At 36.4% G+C, this 24,993-nt stretch overlaps 1 protein-coding gene across 1 annotated transcript in view; it reads left to right on the top strand.

Annotated features, from left to right (window-relative positions):
• Positions 1-457: 457 nt before the first annotated feature.
• The window catches only part of grm4 (glutamate receptor, metabotropic 4), a 357,400-nt gene continuing 332,864 nt past the window's right edge, over positions 458-24,993 (top strand). The window contains exons 1-2 of the mRNA XM_022675670.2: positions 458-790; positions 5,884-6,051. The gene's annotated coding sequence lies outside the window, so the exon portion shown is untranslated. The remainder of the gene's footprint in view (positions 791-5,883; positions 6,052-24,993) is intronic.

The following is a 24,993-nucleotide window of genomic DNA, read 5'->3' as shown; positions in this document are numbered from 1 at the left end:
TTCGAGGTCAGATTTTCTCTGCTTCAAACTGAAACTTAAAACAGCCATGACTACATATTTCCTATCTAGTCAAACCACAACTTGATTCCAGGCTTTTCAGGTTATTTTTTCTTGTGTGAGTGTAGATGTAACACATTGGTGGCAGGATGCAAATACAAGTTCAGTTTAATTTTCCATAACTCAAGAAAATAAAGAACAAACACCAGGGTAGTAAAATAAACACTAAGGCTACAGAAACAAAGACTATAAAACAAAAGATTAACAAAGCAAAATAAGCAAACAAAGAATAACAAGAAACATAAACTAAAGAAAACAAACCAGAAACTGCAGGACTGAGGATCAAACAAAGTTAAATCAAACAATAGACTGGGTCTACTAGGACAGGGTTAAAATACAGCAGCTAACGCTCACAGAGATAGAGGCTTAAGCACAAAGGACAACAGAGACCAAAGCAGCACATGGAGTATTTATGAACAGGCACAGACAAGGGACACCTGGGAAAGTGATTAGGGGACGGGGTTACAAATGAGAAAACTAGGGCTTTTCCTCAATCAGCGGTTTCGTCTGTGCCCGTGTTCCTGTGGACTCGAGAAACGTAATCAGTCGCAGCCCAAGTACTGTTCCATTTAGAAGTTTGCAGTTAGCCAAGTACACAACAAACACCCAGTTGAGTTCTTGCTCTTCCCACATTATTGAGGATGCATGGAAGGTGACTTGTGTGGACTTCTTACAGCCTGATAACCCAGAATGCACCTCGCCGCAGTATCAGCAGAGGAGAAAGTACCTACCTGTAAGTTACACTTTTTGAAAACATTACTGTTGTGTGATAAAATAAAGTTTGAATTTATTTTTAGGAGAGAATGTAGTGGTTTAGACTTGATATACTAGATATGTGTTTTATTTATTAGGAAGGCAAGGCAAGGCAAGTTTATTTTTATAGCACCTTTCATACACAACGGTCATTCAAAGTGCTTTACAAATTAGAAAATACACAGAGAAGTCAAATTTAAAAACATGTAAAAGAATAATAGTAAAAATGGAAATAAAAACTAAAATAAGAATAAAGAATGATTGATTCAAACATGATTAAAACAAAGAGAAATTAAATTAAAAACATGTAAAAGAACAACAAGGAAATAAAAATAAAAATAAAATAAGAATAACGCATGAATAAAACATGATACAAAAGTGCCGTTACAGAATAAAAGTGGGCAGAGCTACAGTGTTTTAAGCTGAGCTAAAGGCCTGATCAAACATGTAGGTTTTTAGTCTGGATTTAAAAGTGTTTAGTGTTGGTGCTCTTCTAATGCTCTCTGTTAACTGGTTCCATTTAAGAGCAGCGTAGTAGCTAAACGCTAAACGCTTGGCTCATACTGCTGGAACACATCAGATAAATATGCTGGTCCTGCACCATTAAGACATTTATAGACCAGTAACAGTACCTTAAAGTCTATTCTGTAACATACTGGTATCCAGTGTAGGGATTTAAGGATGGGGGTGATGTGCTCCCTTCTTTTACTCCTAGGAAAGCAACTATGTGAAAATGTGCTCCTATGTTTTTCGCTTTCTGCTCCCCTGAGAGGGTCCGACATCATCAGGTACGTAGCTGTGCGAATTACAGAATAAAGGCCATGCTTCCTCCTGTCCTTGGCAGTATGCACTCGAGAGCCAAACTTACCAAGTCCAGTCTTGCCAAGTACGGGAGTCCAAACTTGTGTACTCCATATTGAGAAACGTCCTAGTGCTACGGCTTAATCCATGTGCTCAAGGTTGTCTGTTATGACAATCTAATGTAACGAAAAATCAATGTCACTTGACATAATGCTTATATCAGCGAGACATCAACATTTAAGCATTCTTTATGACAGTCGACACTTTTTGCCATAAGCTTTCTTAATGTTTATGTATGTTTTTTCAGTTGTTGTAATGAACTTATTTAGGCCTCATGTAATCCACTTAATCCTGGCCTGCTGTAAAGGTTTTACATTTTATTCATGGTTCCTTGACTCTTGGGGTTAAGTTCCTATCTGTGTGGAGTGTCCATGTTCTCAGTACGTCCTCACAGGCTGACTTGGGGGGGGGTTTCCTCTCACACGTGGGGATTCCGGTTTCCTCCCACAGCCCAATTTCCTTATGTGTCTCCAGGAGGACGGTCATTTCTGGTTGAGAGTGCTGTGATGGAATGCTGTGAGCAATTGGTTGGGTGTGTCGATTAAGTGCTGATTGTAAAGGATTGTGTGTAGAGTAATTGTAAAGCTTTCTTGTTTTTTTTTTTTTTTTGAAAGTTGCAGTTTAAGTGTAACTTTATTTACAGGTAATTTCATTTTAAGGTAGTTAAAATAATTAATAGAAAATTAAAATGTATATTTGAATCAGAACAAGGTCACCATGTATGATTTTAAATTTCTGCAACTCTAGGTCAAACATGTTCTATTAAATTGCAATGTTTCTAAAATTCTCCACCCTGTAGTTGTCCACCCCATGGACAAGATTTTGATTCAAAATATGTAGAAAACTACAGCCTAGAGGCTGTTATCTACCTCCTCCAGCCTCTACTCCTGTATCTCTTTCTGCATCTTTACTATACAGTTTAGGCTGAGTGACAGCTCCTCTTTGCAGGGGAGAAGGGGTTACTAGAGGACAAAGCATGGGACGGAACTTAATGCAAAAGTATTAAAACAAGTGCAATAATAATGCACAGATTATTATTACTTTTTTATTTTTATTAAATAGCATTAACAAAAAACAATCTGACAGAGGAACATTTTTAATAGTAAGTATTTGTTTTAATTTATTATTATTTTTAAATAAGTTATGAGGGACAAGAGGAACCATTGTTTAAAAATACTTATTAGTTGTAATATTCACAAATTATTAACATAAATCATTTTTTAAGATTTTTATTAAATACCATTTACAAAAAAACTGAGTATTTATTTATTTATTTTTTTTAAGTTGTGAGGGACAAGAGGAACCATTGTCTAAAAATAGTTATTAGTTGTTATATCCACCGTTTATAAACATACAATTTTTTTTTATCTATGTTTTAAACACAATTTACAATAAAAAGGAAATCAGACAGAGAAACTGATAGTAAGTGGTTAAGTATTTTTTTATAATATCAAGCACAAGAGGAACCGTTGTCTAAAAATAGTTATTTGTCGTTTTATACACCGATTATTAAAATAATTAAAAAATAAATATTTTTATACCATTTACACACAAAAAAACAGAAATATTTCTGATAGTAAGTGGTTAAGTCATGTTTTTATATTATAAGGCACAAGAGGAAATGTTGTCTAAAAAATCGTTATTTGTTTTTATATCCACAGATTATATAAAACAAATCTTTCTATATTAACAAAAACAAAAAATAAAAATAAAAATAATAAAAAAAGAGACAGAGCCAGAGCTGAGGAGGAGTTCAGTGCTGATCTACAGTGTGTGTGTTGTTAGGCTGGGTTTATTTGTGTTAAAGCTCGTCTGTTGCCATGGCTGATTTTAATTTAATAAGACTCCAGTTTAAAATGGTCAGACACTGCTCTCTAGTGTTCACAGAAGTTATCAGCACTGAGCAGCAGCAGCGTTGCTTCGTCATGATGGAAGAAACCAACCTGCTGCTGGAGCTGTTTCTCCACCAGACCTCCTCACAGAGCGAGAGAACTGAACAGTCAGTATCTGAAGAGTCGTGGTGTTCTGAAACGCTGTGGATAAATAACTGCTGGGTTTATATGATCAGTCTCTCAGGCACACTCACTAATTCTGGCTGCTGATAAATCTAGGCTACAGCTGTTTACAGGGCGTGAGGAACCTATTGCATCATGCCTGTTTCACTTCCAGATTTTTACAACAAGAAGAAAAACTACTGTTTGAACAGCTTTACTCTTAAAACAATCTCAGTCTGTAAATCACCAGTAAGAGAGAATGCCGTTCACTATATTATAGACTCGAGTTTAATCCAAACTAACGTTTTCGTTCACCATGTTCAGTAAATCAGTTCCATCAGTCCAGTTTATGCTAACAGGCAGTTAGCAGGATACCCAATAAACAAAATGACTATGTTAAATCAATGCTAAATTTTCCATGGTTTATGCACAGAAACAACGTTAACCTTAGACTTCAGAATGGATTTATTTGTGCTCGTCGATTTTTACCTTGATTCAACGTTGATTTAACGTTATGGTTTTATACGCATGGTTTGTATCAAATTTACTTACATTAACCATTTCAATCCCGAGTAATGTTCCATTGATAGAAAAAAATGTTGTTTTCTACCTGTAATGCAAAAAAAAAAAAAACAATATAAAATCTTGTCAAATCTTATTAACTACAATTATTATTTTTTTATTGTCTATTATATTGGAAGCCCGTGTTCTACGTTTTTATATTTGATATTTACCTTTTTCTGTCACAATCCATTCCTACAAAATAAATTAAAGTGTATAAATCACATAAAATTAGTAAAAATGAGCTCCTATTACTTAATGAATTATTTATTTGTGGCAAAAACCTTTCACCTAAATGCATTGTGCCTTAACTATTCAAAACCTTTCACTGAATTATGATTCATTGTCAGAATTTTACAACAGTAATGCCTGTTTGTTAAATATGTTAAATAAAGGTTGTTTTTCAATCAACCTTGAAATATGCAATGCAAACAAAAACAACAACAACAACAAAAACAACATTATTGCAATGTTCATTCCAGGCAATGTTGATTCTTGCTTCTATAAATTTAATTTTAATTCAATTTCAGATTCACAGGGGTTCTAAACATTTATCATGTTATCATGATGGCTGTTTCAGTTCCATTATTTACAAAAAGAAGTCAACCCTAATAGCAAAAACATCAAAAAGAATATTAAACCTTATAATATTGATGAGGGGAAAATATTTATCTGATCATCAGGTAGTGTTGAAATTCTCTCAAATAGGTCAAGATTCATTTAAAGATTTTAAATGGTTGGGGCTCCGTTACACTCGTACTGCTTTTAGATGTGCTACCCACATATAATAAATAAATAAATATCTCTATATAAATCGAATAATTTGTAAATCACCCATTAGATGATGTGATTCGGCATTTAAAAAATCTAGAATAAATGTAACTATCATCAATAGACACCCAAATATCAATAGACACCCAATCTATCACAAGATATAGAACATTAATACATACCACACAAGTGGTTTATCCTTTTATCTGTGTAAAGATTGGTAACCCAGTACTTATTGTATGATGAGTAATACTAAGTATACTAAGTAAAAGAGACAGGAGGGAGTTTAATATTCAAATATTGTTTGGTAAGAATGTTTATTTGCACAAGGCATGCTAAAAAATACTTTCAAAATGTGCATTGTGGTGCAGTCTCCTTTCAGAGCAGATAAATCTGGTGATTTTAGTGAGGACTTGCGCTTTATTTTAGCGTGCCGGCTCTCTTCAGTTCTAATACTGTATTTTGTTGTTTTTTTTTATTAAATGATTTAAGAATGATTTAGATGAAGACTGAGTTTGCCATTTTGATATCTCCATTTTCAAAGTAGCTCTTGTATTAGCATCATTAGCAGTGCTTGGGTTGCTCAGGTAAACAGGAAAAGCTGTTACAGCCAGAAAAAATTCATGGGACATAACGGACAACCTGTTAGTTTTCAGAATTAATATATTTTTGTATAAATTTGGATAAATGGAATTGGAAGCATTTTGATGCTCTTTATTATAATATTTTGTTCCCTCCCAACCCAGTGATACTACTGCTTTCAGTTTAAAAGAATACAATCTTGAGCACTGCTGCTTTAAATGTTTGTTTATAACTAAAACTTAACTAACACTGAAATTGTAAATGCAGGCTGTGTAACCAGAGGTCTGAATGTGTTTTGGAAAAGGGAGAAGCAGCTATGCTGAAGACAGGAGGAAAGAATGGAGCAGGAAGTAAGCAGACAGACATGACAGAAGAGAAGGAGGAGGAGAGGCTAGTGAACCTGCAGCAGAAAGCACAGGCTGAGGAAGAAAATCCCAGAAGAACTGAAGACATGCTGACTCAGTTCCTCAAGGTAAGTTATCTACCATGCCACCTACCACAAAAACAAGTTAACATTGCTTTCTCAGTGTAGAAATTTTAAAACCACTACAAGCTGTGCTGCCTTTGATTATCTGCACACCACTGCTTATAAATTACCATTAATAAAGGGTTACTGATAATGGATATGAAGTATTGGAACAATATGTGTAGACATGTCATTTGCTGATGGTCAGTAGAGCAGATCTCTACCAAACCTCTACCAGGTACTAAATCTGTACGTAAAACAATAAGGATCTTAACTGAACACTGATTAGATCTGTTGGGCAGATGTAAGATCAACACATTTATTTAAATCTAAAAAAAACTATTATCCAATATTATGTAACCTATATATAAAACCTATATATAACCTAAAATTAGCGCAGTTATTTCTACTTTATTTATTTTTACCTAACACAAAATAAAACAATTGTAAAATAAATCTAATGGTTCAATAATGGATGGAGCAAAGAAGAAGCCAGGAACCTGTAAGAGAATGAAAGAAGTATAATCTGAATTACATTGACTCTGATGTTGCCTTTAATTCCTACTTGGAAGTTCCTACTCATGACCTTGGAGCTGGAGAGCATGACATGATTTTGGGATAGGTGTTTTTAAGTGTTAAGTTTTGGTCCAAACGGAATGAAAACCCCAGGTAAAGGTTTATACAGCACCTTTTACCTTTCTTATACATTCTATATTTTCACTAGCTAACACTGTAACACTTGCCACTGGCATATAAAAGCAAATACAACATTTGTCAACACTCATAACATGAATATATTGGATCATAGTTAACCTACCTGATTAAAACTCATTTATCGTTTAACTGGTAACCCTGTAGGATGCAGATACTGATGCATATATTTAGACAAATTCAGATTTTTTTTTCTGTAAAGCTTACACATTAACTTTTTTATGGGAAATGTTGTTTTCACTACTCAGTATATTAACTATGTTATGGACAATTTGATTAAATTCTGCACTTCAAGATAATAAATTAAATCTGTAAGTCTTTTTGCCATATTAAATGAGTGTTTAATGTGTTCAGTACAGTCAAAATCCCATACATCCCACAGCATAGCTTTAGATGTTGTGCACATATGTAGATGAAAAGTATACTTCAAAAAGGTTTTCGAAAAAAACATTTTATTCATAAAGTTGACGCAAGTAACACATCACATTTTATGCTTATTATTAAAATGGAGTACAGAGCAATGCTCAAATTTAGAAAATACAAAGAAAGCCTAAAAAGACATTTTTATATTTTCTGTTTTATATCTTAAGTTTTCTGCAACTTGATCATTTATAGTGCTCTTTTCTATTTCATTATAAATAAAAATGTAAAATATTATTTATAATGGCACTTGTCAGGAACTTGACTGTTCTTCCTTTTCCTACTTTAAGACCCACCTTAAAACGTATCTTTTTTCTGCAATTTCACTGGTCTTTTCTCAAATAAAAAAATAATTTAATTATTCATTTATTTGAGTGGGTAGTGATGAATCAGATTTCTGTGCCCATATCAATAATATTAACTTACTATTAATACTAGACTTGGCATCAGCACAGAAATCCACCATAAATAAATATATGAAAAAGAAGCAGAAGAAGTGCAGCTTCTTACTTTTAATGAAACTCTGTCTGTATAAAATGACCATGTGGCCTTGATTAGCAATGAATCAGAGTTATTAAATAAATCCTTTATTGCAGAGGAATTCTGGGTTTTGCCTTGACGCCCACGCAGCTCCAAGAACACTGATTTCAAATGGTGCTAGATGTTACGGACCACTCTATGGCACCATCTGAAGTCAGCTTCTTAGAGCAGCTTAGTTCAGCAGCAGAAGCTCGTCGGTGTTGTCTGTCCCCACAGCAGACGACACTGTAAAGAAAAAAAGGACAGGTTGTTAGATAGAGGAATAAAATGTCCAACAGAGGATGATTTAAGCCTTAGGAAACCTGTTGAAGATAAAAGGCTGCTGCTTGAAAAGTGCGTCAGAGATTAGAATTAGAATTCTGTCTTTAGAGTTATGTTTTTTTTTTTTCAGAAATGCTCTGAAATATGGAAATATGCCCTATATGCCTTGTCCGCAGCTAGTGAGGGTTAATTAGAATAAGAATATAGCTGAAAAAATTCTGCATAATTCCATCATAAAAAAAATGCTTGATATATCACGTACAGATATAAAACTGTTTAAAATGAGCATAAGCATCGCTTTTTTCTGAAAAAAGTTCTTATTAATAACAAAACATATGTGTAGCTTTAACGCTTCATGATGGTTTGTAATTAATTACCTGTGAAGAGTCCCTTTGTGACATAAGGCCTCGTTAATGGCTCTCTTCCGTGTAATCTGACCTTTCCCTGTTTACACTGAATAGCTGCTTTAATGCGCTGGCACTGCTGTCGCACTGAGATTGTTCTAGAAGCATCGTGAGAGGTTGTTTCTGTGTGGAGGAAAAACCAGGTCATGGGGAGAAAGGTTGTGTGTGTGTGTCTCTCTCTCTCTCTCTTTTTCTCTCTGTGCCTGAGTGTTTGTGTGCCCAAGCCTTTATCAGACCGAGTGGGTCGTCAGAAAGGCTGGGCTGGAAAAGGAAATGAAAGGATGGAGAGATGGAGCAGGGGATGAGGGCATTTGTTTACACTCTCCTCCTGTTCAGCAGTTCACTCTAGGTCTTGCTTTGCTGGCTCAGAGCTCTGGACCTCTTGTGTAATGCCCGACTCTTAAAGGAACAGACTTGTTGTTTTGGTGTTGCCAGTAACTCAGTACTGTTGAATTTCACTGCGCTTTAGAAGTACCTCCGCAGTGCCCAACAGCCCCGGTCTGCTTAGAGAAACTCGTACATTACTCATACATTTTAGACGTAATCAAGTTTTCATAATCTCTGTTGTAGCTTTATATATTCATATATAGATCTCTCACGTAATTACTCATACGTAATTGCACCAATCTTCCTTTCTGGAGAAAACGACACTGTAATTACTTTGCACTTTATTAATTTTCTGCTTTTTTAAAACTGTTCCGTATCTCTAAATGTCAGAGTATGTATGCGATTAAAATTATCTGGAATATAGTTATCTCTCTCTGTGTGAGTGTGTGAGTGTGTGAGTGTGTGAGTGTGTGAGTGTGTGAGTGTGTGAGTGAGTGAGTGAGTGAGTGAGTGAGTGAGTTTATGTGAGGGACAGAAGCACAGGTGACAGCAGCAGAGACAGATACATGGCTAATCCTCTTATAGATTAGGGCTCTTGCCTTATACCTTATACATGACTGGCAGCTAGTAAAATGTCAAACGCTTGAACCTCTCGTCTCTCAAAACTGTAAATTCAGATTTAATGATCCAGATAATAATAAAAAAAAAATAATAATAATAATAAAAAATAAAGTTGTCCTTTACATTGTGTTTTTTTAAACTTTATCTTAATCAATGGACCAGTAGGAAAGCTTTGAATTACTTGTAATAAAATATTCTATATATACTACCATGCATCCAGAGCTAAAGATGTTTCTGTCAGTGATGAGATGCATATACATATATAATTTGTGCTATATACGTACAGAGGCACAGAAGCACTTATAGGGGGTGTAATCTACAGCCACTGCATAATGTAAACAAGGGAAGTAAGTGCATTTATGTAACTAGAATGGAGATGAAATTTGATCTTGTTTTGCCATGGCAAGTTCCGCAGCACTGCTGTAGAGCATTATGGGTTCTCGACTTTTTCTAATACATACATTTTATAGGTCCACAAGTCTTCGACTTTAGTTAGTTTAGTGTGTTTGTGGAAAGAGGCTGAATGCTAGAATCTCATTACTGACAATCAGTTTTTTTCTGACATTTGTTTTAAATCATAGATTTATTAGCTTGTTAGAGAGACTGGACCTGATACTGAGCAGTGACTCTGTGAAACTGTCCCTGCTTCTTTGAAAATGAGCCTGCCCTGCCAAAGCTATAAATATCATAACTGGTGTTTGCTATTTATTTATTTTTCTATTTCTAATGTGGTCAGGGAGCTGGAGCAGTCTTAGGCCAGCTCTCCAACCCCAGCTGAGCTCCTCCATCCTCCTGTTTACTTCTCCCCAGGAATGGCACAGTGGGATTAACGGGTATGAATGATATTACCAAATTAACTGGCGCGTGTGGGGTAAACACAGCATTGCATAATAGACTGGCTGGGGCTGTGAAAAATATCACGCAGGCTTGTCTTGTTTGTGAAAGGGGGGACATGCGCTGCGCAACAGCGACATCTGGCAGTCGCGCGCAGCACTGCGCGTTACTTTTGTTTACATCTCCAGTGGAGTGCGCTCGAGCACACTGCGTTGTAACGTATTGGACAGCGCCACAGGGCCGTTGCTTAGCACGCAGTGTTAACAATTGATTGAACGATTAAAAAAACAGTCAGATTTACGCACAGGCATTCGCTATTACGCGTAAATAGCATGGATGAAAAGAGAATGGACAAATATTGGCTAAGTTTCCAAGTAGACAACACAACAGACAAGACTGCGTCATCTTTTCTACGTGATGTAATTTAGGAAAGAGTCTGGCTCCTGAAAGACGCTCTTACGTTAGACTATTTGCGTTAGAGGAGAGAAACACGCTCGCGCAGCATCTTTTCCTTTTCTTTTCTTTCCTTTGCTTTCCTTTTCTTTTTCACGCGCGATGGAAGAAGAGCAAGAAGACGCACGCTTGCGCGTTTCCAACGTTGCTCTCCAGTCAGTCAGTCACTCTACTTAATGTGTGTGTGCGTACGCACGAGCGTGTGTGTACGCCTGCCTCCATGGGTGTGTACGCGCACGCGTGTGTGTGTATGTGTGTGTGTGTGTGTGTGTGGAATCTCTTACGCAGGTAAAATTCCCAGCCACTCGCTACGACTTCATCCCCCCTCTGACGCAGTCATATATCCGAGCCCACGGCCTACCCCACTCTATCATTTCTCACTACGTTTCGCAATGCCCTTTCATTAAAAGTGGATAATCCACATTGAAAAAGCCCCCCACTTTAGTTTCCCCTCATCTCTAAGGTCATAGTGACCCCTCTTTCCTCTATACCAGGCTTTAAAAGTGTCAAACGCGCTCACACTCTAACACAGTTTAACACAGTTTAATGGGTTACTTGCGTTTTACGCAGCTTTAAAAAAAAAAAAAAAAAAAAAAAAAGCTTAAATAAACAACACACAGACAAAAACACAGATCAAATAGTCTACTCACTCAAATAAGATGAATCCAGGCTGTTGAATGAAGCTGCGCTGTTTTTCTCTCTGTCCACGACCACTTGTTTTGGTGTTTAAACCCACTCCACGCAGCTTTCATTCCCGAAGCACAGCCTCTTTGCATCATTACAGGATCCCAATCGATTTTTCCACGGCGCAAAGCGTAGGCCACGCCCATGCACACTCCCCCGGTGTCTGATTGGTCAGAGCGCCACATCAGAATCACATGTGGCTGACGCATGTTTACAAACATTGGCTGAGGTCACGTGGCCTTTTTCTTTTTTTCTGTGCTATACTGGCTATAATATATGGAAGCCCATTCCCTCCAACAACAACAAAAAATATATATAAAAAACACATTTTTTTATTATTATTAAATAAACTGCTGTCTCATTATTTTGAGATAGTAAGTCATTATTTTGAGACAGTAAGTCATTATTTTCAGATACTAACTGGTTAATGCTCAGTAGCATTAACATAATGAATATATATTCAGATATGTGAATATATAATTTAGACTAATACACACACAAGTAAAGATGATAAAGATTATAAACATGATCATCAACTGAATATGTGTCAAGAACTTCCTGATCCAAAATTTTCTGGCTTTCAAATGAAAAAAAATATATAATTAAATTATTTATTGTTTATTAGTACATCACACTCTGTGATACAGAAAACCGAATGTACCTTTTGACTGGTTAAATGGTACAAACCTGTACATCCTGCTGTTCAGAAAGACTTTAGAGGAAACTCATCTAACCCTGTAAAAAGACCAATATTATACATTTGAACAATTATGAAAAGTGTACCTTTAAGTACAAGAAAGTACTTATATCGTACCTCTGTTTTTTTTTAGTGTTCATGGACACAAATCAATTTAAATCAAATCAAATCAAGTTTATTTGTATAGCACTTACAGGCTGATCCTGCCTGCTGAAGGGCTCGTCCTTAGGATCTTTTATTCTCCTCCTTAAAATCAGTGTCAGACTGTGAATTTTCAGAAAACAGCTCCTCACACTCTAAAACTTCTTCCTCTGCATCACCATCAAAAAAGATGTTTTCTGATTTATGTTCCTCACAGGAAATGTGCCAAGGGCAATAAATCTTAGATTTTTTTTCTTTTTTTTTTCTCTGCAGTACTCGCACGGTACTGGCTAATGGCAAAGCAAGCCATATTCATCTATGTGAAAATAGCATTTAGACTGTAATTTATAGTTTATTTATATAATGCTTTTTACAACTGATGTTGACGCAAAGCAGCTTTACAAAATGTGACCGCAGCAGAGAATCGGACAACACACTGAGCATACAATACATTACCCCCAGCGAGCAACTGGGCGAGGAGAAAGCACTGGCAGGAACCAAGGCAAACATGCACCTTATGCTATGCTAATGTACTATCAGTGCTAATATATAAGTGGGGATCCATCCTCCTATGGTCAGACAACTTATAAATTAATGTTAAAAGTCATTATAGATGCACGCAGGTCTAATATATTTAGGTGAATAGCCACAAGTAACAGTAAAAACAGTTTTTTTTTTAATCCTACTTAGAGATCATATAAACTTGGATGTAATCAGTAGTGGGCAGTGATCAACTAGTCTGAGGCTGTTGTCAAAAACTAGGAGGTTGGAAGCTAATCTCTGGTGGGTGACAGGGAAACCTGTGTTCCAGAGACTTCCATCAGTCTGGCTGGACATGTGACAGGAGTGCCTGTGTGTATTTATTTAATTTTTACTTTAATTCATTATTTAATTGAATTATTTAGTTTTTATTAACAGTCTTATTATCAGTTCAAGTCATCGCCTAATATACAGTGGTGTTTTGCTGCTGCGTAGTATAAATACTGCATAAACAACCTACTGCACCTTTCCCAGCACTGTAATGTCTTTTTACACACATGAGGGGGTGCTGTTTTTAAGGAAAAAGGTGGTGGAACATTTTAATTTGCATAAGAAATACAGTAGCATTAAAAAAAAAAAGACTGGAAATGTGTGCAGAGGAGATACATAATTATGTATAATAATTCTTGTTGTACTACATTATGCATGTTTCTACTCCTGAACAGTGAAAATACTGCATAAACAGCCTACTGCATTTCCCCTGTTTACTACCTGCAATGTCTTCTTGCTCACGCATGAGGGAGCTGTTTGTCCAGATACTGCAGACACTCCCATGATGACCTCTTTATGTTCCTCTTTCTTTGTTTTTTTGTATCCTTCGAGGCCCATTCACTGAAAATCCACGGTTATCTCTGTTACACTGGGGTGGGCGAGAGCTGTAAATGGGGAGGGCTTGTGAACAGCAGCAGCAGCGTGTAGATTACGTGTGATGTATGTGGGTAAAAATGGAAGGGGAGGCATCTGTTTCGAATCAACACCACCCCCCCCCCCCCCCACCTCCCCCCCTTCTCCTCCATCGCATACATTCACACAGGGCGTATAGCCTGCAGTTTGTCTCGTATGGCATACCATTTGACTCTCGTGTGTGAGAAAGAGTGTGAGAGTGTGTGTGTATGAGAAAGAGAGAGAGAGAAAGAGTGCGAAGTGAGGTCATTTTCTATGAGAACATATGCATTGGGGGTGTGGGATTTCTTCAGCTTTTTCTTTAAGGATAAGTTTGATTCATTTTGAGGTTCTTTTGTGCTTTCATTTCACTGAACCGAACACCCATCCATTAATAGACTTGATTCTTAATGAACAAACAGCTGAACAGTGAACAAAATCAAATAATGTACTGTATTTAAAAAGCATGAACCAAAATTATATTGTCAAACAGATAATATTAACGATTTTATGCTCTTAAACCTAAACAAAACATTATTTAACGGCTGTTATGTCTTGTCTTTATACTGCTATTGTTCCTTTGATTAAGCCAGATATTCATAATTCATTTAATCGACTCAATTCTTCAAGAACACATGGACACAAAATGTTAACAGCTAAAAGAGCTGTATTTCAGAATGCTGGGGCGAATGGAAATGGGCTATTGGAGATGTTATATGTTATATGTTATACAGTATCAGAATTAGGGGTGTGCCATAACGTAGCATACACAATAATACAACATTTTAAAATATTGTGACCGATATTATACCCTGTAATATCGTGCCATATCACCCACCACTAATTCTCACATCAGGGTACTACTTTTTTGCTACGTTTTTAGCAAAAGAAAAATTCACACTGGTCTCATTTCCCAATATATTTTCCCAATATATATATCTACTAGAGACAGATTATATCTGTTCAGTAACATTTATTTTACTTTAAATCTGTATATATGTAGATATTTGGAGTGCGTTATTAGTATCATGACACTCTGGATTATTGACTTGTGTTACAAATCAGATAAAGTTCTTATTTTTTTATATCTTAGTTAGGGGTGTGTAAAATGTATGCAGTGATAAAATTTATTTTTTAGTTTGTTGCAGGATTGTATTCTTAAAATAATATTTGTAAATCATTTTTTTTGTCATATCGGCAATTATATTTCAGAGCCATATCGCCCACCCCTAATCAGAATGCATGTTGTGTCAAAATCTCAGAAAATATCACTCACTAGTAATGCACAAACTGTACAAGAGAGCCTGATATACTCATATCCTTATTGCTGTAGATTATTGTAGATTATATCTGGGTGTCAGGGAGCCTATATGTGGGTGATTCCCGATAGTCACTGGAGAGGTGGGATGTCTGCCGTTACCTGATTGACTAAAGAAAAAGACAGTATAATTTGTTTACTGCAAAATTAATCTATTGTGTATTTTGTCTGTTTAATGCTAAATATTATATAAAAATAAAAATATATTTCATGTTATTCACAGATTTTGTAATATTTATACAATTTTAACGCCTTTGACACTTAACATGGAACTCGATGCTCATTGGCAGTTTTGCATTAGTATTTGAGCCCTGAAGGCAGTTGTTGCCCTGGTTTCTGATTGTCATCTTTCATTTGCATCTCACTTACCAGTTAGACTAGATGCTCTATATATCAAATGTAATGTATGTCCATGTTAATAAGCATCAGCCCCTGGTCAGCTTAATGTACCCAGAGAGACTTTCAGCCTTCCTGAGTTTACCACTGTGTGGACACGGGGACATGGCTTGCCGGGGCATGGGAACAGGCCAGGGTTGTTAGGGGTCTAGAGTGAGCTGAACACTGGGTAGCCCTCAGGTTAGGCCTCAAGGAATGAAGATATGGCACAGAGTAGCACAACCGGTGAGTTTGTGCTATCCAATTACATAAAATGAGCCTGCGGATGCCGCTAAATATCTTTACATAGAGCCTACTCACAACTGTGTCATTTTCCCCACAGTGTGTGCTCCAGTCCTAAGTGTAAAAGAGTCATATGACTTATTTGTACACTAGAATTTCTAGACATACTTTATAGATGTATTCATGTGACAAAAAAGACATAGAAACTGTATGTAAAAGACGATTGAAGTTAAAAAGAATCAGTAATAAATACATAAGTAAGAATAAGGCATTTTCTAGTGAAGACTACAGTATATATGTTGATTTACTCTACAGAGATCAAAATATACAATAAAACAATAGTAAGCACCAAATCATTACTGACCTTCAGTATCTCACTCATATATATTTATATATGAGTATATTTCTCTATATATATATATATATATTTTTTTTTTTTTTTTCTTTTCCATGTGACTATATTAGATCTCATTATACATTTTTTTCTTTGTTGTAATGTAAAAATGCTACATGTCCTGTGGTGTGACATGAAATATAAACATTTGTACAATAAATCAGTAACAATTAAACTGTTTAAAATCACTTTTCACATTATTTAAGCATGTATAGTTTATCAATAAAAAAGTTTTAAGATGCACCAGACTCCCACAGTATTTATCACAGTTAATAACATTTTGTTGTGAAAATAGTGTGAAAATATTATATACTTTCTATCAAACATTTAAAATGTTTATTAGCCTTCAGTGTGACCGTCCTACTTTAAGAAAAGTTCTATATATGTTTTTTCAAATCAGTTAACAAGGTAAAAACAGTGTATTCATTCAGTTGGCTTTAAAATCATGTTTTTGTTTCTTATTTTATTTTACTGTAATGTAATGTCACACTGCAGGACCATGTATGTCTGAGATTGTAATAAAATGGTAGGTAAAGAAAAAATGTCTGTAGAACACTAGCAGTACCTTTTACACTCTAAACTTCTGAATTTCATGAAATAAGATCATGAACATTATTAGACTACCGTATTTTTCGGACTATAAGGCGCACCGTATTATAAGACGCACTATCAAAGAACGCCTATTTTCTGCTATTTTTCCATACATAGGGCGCATCGCATTATAAGGCGCGTTAAGTGACACTAGAAAGGGTGCCTATATCAAAGTGAACAGGGGTGGCGCCATGTTTCCCTTCCCCCACCGGGGGTGGTCGCTTGCGGTGGAGCGTCTCAGTATATATAAATCTAGCTCTTTCAAAGTCAAACGAGTGCTGGATATTAATCTACACAGATTCCTCTCCTGAAAACTGTTTATTTTGGGTGAGTAACGTGCTTCAGTTTATTTACAGTAAGCTTAGATTTCCAGATGTCCACTAAGGCTTGCTGCACCAGCGTTAGCATAGCTATCCGCTAGCACGCTAGCTAGTCACCTAAACTAGTAAAGTTAACCCAAACTTAAACGACAGCGTTACACTGAGTAATCCTGCGTGTTCTGGTAAGACAGTGAGATATTAGCTAGCGATTCGTCCCCCGTAGCTTGTTTTAACACTGTAAACAAGCAGATTACAGGCTGATAAAACTCACCTCTGAGAGAGTTAGCGCTTAGCATCTAGCTAATGCTAGCCAGGCAAAGCAGCACAGACTTACAGGCCGATAACTCACCTCTGAACGGTGAACGCTTAGCGATTAGCATCTAACTCTAATAATACTGCTCCAGCAGTATTAAAAGTGCTAAATTTAGAAAATACTGATCTCTGAACAGTGAAAAAGCTAGCTAGCTAAGCGGTTAGCATCTAGCTAATGCTATTGCTGCTCTGCACGGAGTGTGTGTTTACTGCTCCTTACACCTGACGGGTAAAATTTAGATAATACTGATCTCTGAACAGTGAATAAGCTAGCTAATGCTATTTGCTGCTCCAGCCTCGGAGCTGCACGGCTCTGGACTCTGTATAGCACTGAAACTCTGTATAACGCTGCACGGAGTGTGTGTTCACTGCTCCTTACAACCTGACGAGTAAAATTTAGATAATACTGATCTCAGTGAATAAGCTAGCTAGCTTAGCGGTTAGCATCTAGCTAATGCTATTGCTGCTCAGCCTCGGAGCTGCACGGCTCTGGACTCTGTATAGCACTGAAACTCTCTATAACGCTGCACGGAGTGTGTGTTTACTGCTCCTTACAACCTGACGAGTAAAATCCATACAAAAGGCGCACCGTATTATAAGACGCACTGTCAATTTTTGTGAAAATTAAAAGTTTTTAAGTGCGCCTTATAGTCCGAAAAATACGGTATTTAAAAAATATTGGTTGAATCTCTGTTTGTCACACAGATACAGTACATTTGTGGAAAGCCTTTATGAGCAGTATAAACCATCCATGTCAATGTAATTAACATCATTAAGGCTAGACAAAAGTACTGGTACTGGAGGATTCATGTATGAAGTGGTCATTGCCTGGCAAAAGTGGTCCAACTAAGGACAATTGACAAGGTTATGGGTTCCCAAGGCTTACTGATGCAATTCATGAAGACCCCACATTGCAACTTATAAGACATAAAGCATCTGCAAATCAGCAAATGCTAATCTTACCTTCTGTAAAATACTATAAATATCTTGTAGAGTCAATGCCTCAAATGGTCAGAGCTGTTTTGGTGAGAAGAGTGGGACCAATGCAACATTAGGCAAGTGGTTTTAATGTTATTGCTGATTAATATATAATCAGGATTAACCTTTTTTTAAACAGTTGGTGAACACTTGGTGCATAGCAGATAATATGCGTATACCGTAATTGTACTGTATGGTTAGGTTTTTATATGGTCTGTTTTGTAATGGAGTGTTTGTTCTGTGTCTTCTGGGACCTGTTCTAAAGACTTTCTCACAGAGAGAGCCAGAGACTTTTAGTTTGAGAAGTTGAGAAGTTCTTCCCAAGTATTCTCAATCTCAGAAAACCATTGCGTAACAGTTTATTATGTGATGTATCCGTCTCGCAAATCTGGCTCATTAGGACTACAATTATGTCTGCTCCTAGTGTATTTGTTCAGCCTGCCTGGAAAATGATTCGTAAACCTGGTATGATGTAATCGTCAAGTCCTTGTAAAAAAGCTTGTTTTGGTGCAAATATTTTCCTCCTGGTGTAATGGCTACTATCAAAAATGACGTAAAATCCTTAAATATGCTGTTGCCTGTAAAAAGAAAATGTGCTCTGGTACTCTACTGCTTTCATTTCCACACCGTAGGATGAGATATGAACTTTCGGAACATTTTTTTCTCGTTTTTTGAGTCTGTTTGCTTTATGTTATTGTGGTCATTGCAGCAGCTCAGTTGGTTTGTGGTTTCTCAAAGCCAATAGGCAACTCTGACATCTTTCAGTATAAATATATCTTTCTACCTTGAAATCTCTTGTATTGGCTGTTTTGGTGAGAAGAACGGCACCAATGCAATGTTAGGAAGGTGGTTTTAATGTTAAAGCTGATCAGTGTATATCAGGATTTACTTTTTTTAAGTAGTTGGTGAACAACTTGGTTCATAGTGGATGATATGCTGTAATTATACCGTATGGTTAGGTTTTGAAATGGTCTTCTGTAATGGGGTGTTTGTTCTGTGTCCTCTGGGATCTGTTCTAAAGACTTTCTCACAGAGCTAGAGAGTTTTAGTTTTGAGAGAGTTCTTCCCAAGTATTCCCAATCTTAGGAAACCATTGCATCTATTGGTCTATTTACAACTCTGCCATCTTTCCTCATTTGAAATCTTTTGTTTTGGATCTTTCCCAGTACAACACCCTTTTCAGCTTTTTTCAGTTATTTAAAATGATGACTTCTGTGTAGAATTAAGACTCAATTCTATACCTGTATTCATTTTCCTTTCTGTTTTACTTTGTATCCATCAGATAGTCACCATCTAATATACACAAGATGAGAATAGGGCTTTTCCACTTCAGGCTGAATAGTTCTAAGCATGGAAGGTGAGCATTATGGTGGCTTAGATACTGGGCTGGACCATTTGTCTCAGCATGGTTAGCTAAATGTACTTTGGGACACTGAAATGTGGAATAGCTTAAAGACCCAATCCCATTTTTCTTTTGTACCTCTACCCCTTGTTTTGGAGTGTAACCCCTCCCTTTGGAACAGAGTTACAATGGGAAGGGGTGAAATCCTACCTCTAAGAATTGTGAGAACCCAATACAGATATATGGCAATGAAGCGCTAGTTGTGCAATCTAGCTGCTGGATAACTAGCTAACTTTATGGCATTGTATATCTTCAGAAAGGGGAGTAGTTGGTACAGACGTTAATTATTATTGTCCATTCCTTTATTCCTCTTTGGTGGGTAGCTTTTATTAGCTTTTATTTTATTTTAATTTTTATTTTCCACTTTAATTTCTTCAGCCTCTGCTGTTTGTTGCAAGAGTTAAGGTTAGAAATCTTGACTAACTTAGCCACTTGGACAAACTACTACCGATTTTTTTTTAATGCTTGTTATGAAGAAAATGACCATAAAACAATGAAACTACACATTAAACTATGGTGGTACAGTGGTTATTGTCCTTGTTAACAAGCAAAATAGTCACTTCTTTTTATTTGGTTGTTTGTGCTGCCAACATCTTGCCAGTGATTCTCATTGAACTCTGTTTTGAGTGTGCCTCTAAAAAAATCTCTGTTTGAAGGGTCATGAAGCCCTAATACTTCCCCCTCCCCTCCAGCCTAACATGAATAGGGACACCCTACCTCCTAGATGTGCACATGCTAAACAAAGGGGTATGGCTAACTGGTAGGGCCAAAGCGTTAAATGAGATTGGGCCTCATGGATCTGCCTACTGACTAGTCAAGCCATGCTAATGCATGCTAATACTGTGTTTTAGTGAAGTGGAACAAGCCTGGTCCCCAGCATGCAAAGTTGGACATGTTGGCCAGTAGTAATGTTGGATGAGGCCTGTAGCCACTGTGCTAACTAAGTTAGCAGTATTGCACTAATGCCAGTATAAAAAATAGTGCACAGTTCAGTAGTTTGCACTTGTTTCACAAGTTAGCAAGCAGGAATGCAACCAATTAACATCCAACAACAGTCACTGAGACACTTTGCGCTTCCTGGTCCTGATTAAGCAATGCAGCAAATGGAAAAAAAGAAACCATAACTTTGCTAACCGGTTTACACAGAATGGCATGGCCCAAATAACCATCTGACCCTCTTTCCTGCACTTTCTTGCTACTCTGAGGGAGATTTTCCTACAACTGTTTTCATTATTTTGTGTGCTTTGTGACAGCGTCTTTTGTTAAAGCCTTTATACAAATACACATTACCAAAAAATCTTCCTGCAGTGAATTTGTTTTCTTCCTTCTTCTTTTTATAATACAATGATCGAGTGTTCAGCTTTATCACACGTCTTTTCTAAGTATGCTGAGTTAAACGAAGGATTTTACACTGCATAGCCTCAGGGTCCAGGCCCCACCGTATGGATGCATTTAAAATTGTACATTAGGCTATTAGACATGTGTTACATGTTAAACTGTCTTTAATTGTTTGTCTCTCTCACTTTTTAGAATTGTTTATATTTTGTTAGGGGGCATATTTGCATACATGTCCTTCCCATTATCCTATCAGGGGCCATCACTTCAGCCTATTACTGACAATACAGGCAGGAATAGTGTGTTCTTTGGTTCCTGTTTTTGAACTTATTGGCTTGGAGCTGCAGAACTAAACATAACTGAGCTTCATATACTGATGTTCTGATTTTCAGGATATGGTGTATGATTTGTGTCAGAAAGCCTTTTTCAATATATATGAGAATCATGGTAGTCATGGGAGAGGTGGGATGTTTGCCCTTATCTAATTGATTAAATCACTGGAAGCAACTGACTCAAAATTATTTGTTCCCTGAAAATTGTAATTATTGTGTATTTTTTCTATTAAATGCTAATCAGGTGGTTTTATCTTTTCTCAAATAATTCACTGTTATATATTTCTCAATTTTTTATTTTTTTTTGCAGTGAAGTTTCTTTGCTTCCTCTTTCCATAATGTGTTCAGCTTTATTGGAAGTCTTTTCCAAACAGCTCTGTTGAGAACTTAACCCAGCACAGCCTCAGGGTCCAGGCCCCACCATATGGGTGTATTTAGAACAGTACATTAGGCTATTAGACATGTGTTACTAGTTAAACTGTCTTTAATTGTTTGTCTCTCTCTTATTCATTTAGAATTGTTTATATTTTGTTAGAAGTCATATATGTTTGGAGTCATCTTTGCATAGATTTCCTTCCCATTATCCTATCAGGGGACCATAATTTTAGCCTAATACTGGCAATGCAGTTAAAATGAGTGTGTTCTATAATTCCTGTTTTTGAAATTTCTGCTTGGAGTTGCAGAACTAAAAAGAACTGATGCATAATGAAGTAGACCCACAGAGAACACTGCTTGATATACTGATGTTCTGATGTCCAGAATATTGAGTATGAAATTTGAGTATGAAAGTTGTGAGAGTCATGGATGTCACGGGAGAGGTGGGATGTCTGCCATTACCTTATTGATCAATACATTGGAAGAAACTGGCAGAATTAATTGATTCCAAAAAAAATGAATGCAGTTTTCTCATTTCTTAAATATTTCACTGCAGTGTTTTTTCTGAATCTTCTTTTTCTCCTCTTTCTGTAATGTGTTCAGCTTTATTGGAAGTCTTTTCCAAACAGCTCTGTTGAGAACCTAACCCAGCACAGCCTCAGGGTCCAGGCCCCACCATATGGATGCATTTAAAATTGTACATTAGGCTATTAGACATGTGTTACATGTCAAACTGTCTTTAATTGTTTGTCTCTCTTACTCATTTAGAATTGTTTATATTTTGTTAGGAGTCATATTTGCATATATTTCCTTCCCATTATCCTATCAGGGGCCATCATTTCAGCCTAATACTGTACTTGTACTGTGTGTGTTTTATATTGGCAGAAAGTGAAAGAGAAAAAATGCTGGAATGGTTTACTCTGACTAATGTTTTGCTGAGATTCGGTGTGAACTGGCTGCAGTCCATGGTTGAGAGAAATCTTTTCACAGCTATCTTGGAGCATCTGTGTTGTCTCTGAATCAGCGACTGCTCCGAGCACATTTGCCCTTCTGTTTAACCCAACTTGAGAGTGCAGCCTGTTTCATCTCTGGGAGCTGATCTCTTTGCTTATCAGTGTCCTATTAATACAGCCCTGTAGGTTGTGGACCACAAACAAACAAGTCAAAATACAACTGTGTGTGAGTGAGTGTCTGTGAGAGAGTGGGAGATGCTCATAAATAAATGATGGAAACATTTTCAAAACAAACACACACAAAAAAAAAACACTTTTCTTGGCATTTTCAATCTGCATCTCTTCAAGATTGAGTTAGAGGTCTATTCGTTTGGTTTAAGCAAATATGGAATTGTGCTGGAACATTTATAGGGGTATTCGTTAAAGCCATGTTTGCTACAGACAGAAAATAAATTTAGAGGCAGCAGTGCTGTAACTGACATATCTATTCATAGGGAAGGCAGGCAATTGTTTGGGGCTCCGGGCCAGTGGGGACTCACTGGAGGCTGACAAACTTCAAAAACTCCAGCAGTGGCAATTGGCAAAGTTTGCAATGACAGTAGGCTATATGACAGAACTGCCTGACTGCGCACACTCTCGTTACGAGTGGCGTGCATAAAACAATGACAAGAGGAAAAAGCAGGAAAAAAGCAAGACTGTGGTAAATGTAATTAAATACAGCTCTGTAAAAAAAGGAGACTATTTAATGATGTTTTCCCTGATTTTACCAAATTGAAATCCTCTAGAGTATATTTAAGAGGAAGATAGATGATCACAAGCCATCAAACCAAGCTGAACTGCTTGAATTTTTGCACCAGGAGTGGCATAAATTTATCCAAAAGCAGTGTGTAAGACTGGTGGAGGAGAACATGCCAAGATTCATGAAAACTGTGATAAAAAAAAACAGGGTTATTCCACCAAATATTGATTTCTGAACTCTTAAAACTTTATGAATATGAACTTGTTTTCTTTGAATTTTTTGAGTTCTGAAGGCTCTGCATCTTTTTTTGTTATTCCAGCCATTTCTCATTGTCTGCAAATACAGTAAATGCTTTAAATGACACTATTTTTTTGTTTGAAATTTGGGAGAAATGTTGTGTGTAGTTTATAGGAAAAAACAACAATGTTCATTTTACTCAAAGATAAACCTATAAATAGCAAAATAAAAAACTGATTCAGAAACTAAAATGGTATCTCATTTTTTTACAGAGCTGTATATTAATGCTAAATAACTAAATAAGCTGTAAGGAAGCTTTCACTAGCACTACTTTATTATTTTTTGTTCTTTTAATGTTCAGAAACAATTTGTATTTCAGTGTACATAAACCCTGTGACCTATTACCCAGCCTTCTGTGCCACAACTGTATTTGTGAACAGGCGTGATGTCAATTGCTGTAAAATGTACAAAGAGAAAACACTGTTGTATACAGGGCCACTTGAAAGTATGCATGTGCCAATATATACAGTACATTAAACATCTTCATAAGTACATGTTTAGTTATGATTTACAATACTCTCATGATAGTGTCTTTTGAATATAAATGATAAATGTATGTAATGTTTTGATAGCAATGATGTGTTGGTGGTTTTATATTATGGGTCTTTGAAAACAACTTTCCTGATATTATTGTTATTGTTATATAGTGATGTTTGTATATGGATGCAATAGTCTTTTCCCAGTTCCAGTAGAGCTTATAACATGTCTTATAGGCATCATTTCTTTAGGATAGGTGACCCTTGGTTCATGTTAAAGTTTGTATTAGCTCAGAAGAAATGTGGACCACCAGTCTATACATCATGATCCCCTGAGGGTCCCTTGACCCCACTTTGAAAAGCATGGCTTTGAAAAGCCCAGCAATTAGCCATGAGATATGAAGGTGCTTAGATCAATAACCCACTAAAGCAGTTGTGCTAACATCATATAAAGCATGGGATTACAGTGGGGTAGCAGTGTGGGGACTTTTGAACTTTTAAAAGAAAAAAAAAAATATATAAATAAATAAAAGTAATGGAATGCTATTTCAAATTATATGTGGAACATTCAAGGATTTTGGTACATTTCCTGTCCCACCACTTAAATTTTGAATGTACGTATCCAAAATATCTAAAGGACTATTTTTTGTGAAAAACGTACTTGTTATAAAACAAACTGTAAAATATGCTGGAAAAATAAGCTCCTTATATATTATTCAAAAGACCGAATACCTTTGGACCACCTCAAAAAATGGCCATTTTCTCTTGTCCCACACATTGGGTGACCAACTCCTTTGGCAAATTTAACAATTAAAATAAGCTCTAAATAAATGACTTCCTCTTGTATATTGTTGATATGCATCTCCTTTACTTATGAAAACAAATTATTTGGTCTACACTGTATTGCATGTTACAGTTTTTATGCTATTAAATTGTGTCCCACAACATGTGCGCAACCCTGTTACCATAAGGAATTTTACCTGCAGAGAAAGA

The sequence above is a fragment of the Astyanax mexicanus genome, chromosome 5, assembly GCF_023375975.1.
Source record: "Astyanax mexicanus isolate ESR-SI-001 chromosome 5, AstMex3_surface, whole genome shotgun sequence".
Classification (NCBI taxonomy): Eukaryota; Metazoa; Chordata; class Actinopteri; order Characiformes; family Acestrorhamphidae; genus Astyanax; species Astyanax mexicanus.
The sequence above is the reverse complement of the archived record's forward strand: the minus strand, read 5'-3'. Positions and strand labels throughout refer to the sequence as shown.